The sequence below is a fragment of the Nematolebias whitei genome, chromosome 5 (genome assembly GCF_014905685.2).
Source record: "Nematolebias whitei isolate Nwh7 chromosome 5, NemWhi1, whole genome shotgun sequence".
Taxonomy (NCBI): Eukaryota; Metazoa; Chordata; class Actinopteri; order Cyprinodontiformes; family Rivulidae; genus Nematolebias; species Nematolebias whitei.
The window spans coordinates 20,150,962-20,152,735 of record NC_056502.1 but is presented as its reverse complement, the minus strand read 5'-3'; positions in this window follow the sequence as shown (position 1 = coordinate 20,152,735).

Here is a 1,774-nt window from a genome sequence, read left to right as displayed (position 1 = left end):
CCCCCCCCCCCCTCTTTTACAGTCACCTGTCTTGTGAATGGAATTCTGTTGAAGGGAGAGAAGAGGAGGAGGAGGAGGGAGGGTCGGTAAATCCATCCAGAGCTGCTCTGCTGTAGTTATTATCCGGCGCAGGCAGGCTGAAGTGGCTACCCCCCCCCCCCCCCCCCCCCCCCACACACACACACACAAGTGTGTGTGTTTATTACAATTTCTAAGAGCAGAGCGGATTTGTGTCTGCTGTAAAATATGCAGCCCTTCGTGCGTGGGTCTGGGACGAGGTGGGGGGTGGGGGGTCCACTTCAGTCCATGTTGTGCAGGAGCATCTCCAAACTCCATCCATCCACTTGCATACCTCAAACATTTCGCGCAGGGTTTGTTTCAAGCAAACAGAAATACTGTAACTTTATTTGCAAACTGTGCATCTCCTCTTCTCCGTCCATCCTTACCTCCTTCGGCTCTCCGTCTCTTCCTCCTCTGGTGGGCATCAATTTGAAAGATGTCAGGTTCCTCAGGAGTGAAACTAAAACAGAAGGGGTGGAAGCCTGAGGTCCTCCTTGTGTCAAACCGCGCCGGGTCTTCAGCTCTGCAGCTGCAGCTGAGCCTCGGTGTCGCTGTCCCCCGTCGTGGTGCTGAAACTGCACGGAGCATCATGCATATTCAGCCCGGGATTAGGGGTGTCTCTCTGAGCTGCAGCGTCAAAGACAGCTCAGGATTTAGGTGGTAAACACGCGGAAAGAAGGACACCAGGGATCAGGATGTGTCTAACTGAAGAAAGTTCACTTTTTCTATTTTATTTTAATTTTTTGAATGGGAAAGGATCCACTCAAAGAGGTGCATCCACAGATTTTTCCATTTGTTATCTGAGTCTAAGAGTTATTTAAGATGGAGGCTATTGTCACTTGCTGGGAGGATGCAATACATCTCAACAAAAATGTCAGGCTCGCACAGGCTACTCATCCTTTAACTTTCTACAGTCAGGGGCTTTAATGCCACCATAAATTCAGCCTTAAATATCTTCCTCCAGAGACACAATCCAAACAAGAAAACAAAAATCTAACTTCTTTTACAGCTTCTCAAGGATGTTTGGCAAAAGAAAAGTTGTTTTTCAGCCAACTCAACATTGAAACCCTTCTAAAATGTTTCTTATCTTTGTCTTTGCAGCACACTTAAGTGATTCTCCTCAGCAAACTGTTGCTTTTTTCCCTTCTCTGCAGTGTTTTCCAAAGTTTTCAACAACTTTTTATCCTGTCCTTCAGGCCCAGTCCCTGCCACTACACACAAACACAGAGCAGAACAGTCCCCGGAGCATCCAACGCAGCCCAGCGTGTTCATTTTGATTTGTTGTGACTGAGAGAGTGTATGATCGGGCCGTTTGTCATCTGAGTCATCACAAGAGGTTTCTTCTTCCTGGGGTTTACAATAAAGAAAGGAGACATGGATCTGTCCACATTCCTTTTCATGCATGGGCTTATTAATAGACTCGTAGCATGATCCTGACACTGTGCTAACATCTTCACTGGTCTGTTAAAAGAGTGCGGACAGGTGTCCCTGAGTCATTAGTTCTCATCTGCTGTAATTGTCAAAAGGGACTGCTCAAATATTCATTTCCCTGAGTAAAAATGAGGTATTACATGGGCAAAAATGAGCTTCAGTCAATGCTTTAAGCTCTTAACAATTTACACCTGCTTTCAGACTTTATAATTTGTTTTCCTGATTCAAAGTTTGGCCAATACACGTTAGAAATGTATTTATTATTATTTATTTATTGACAATT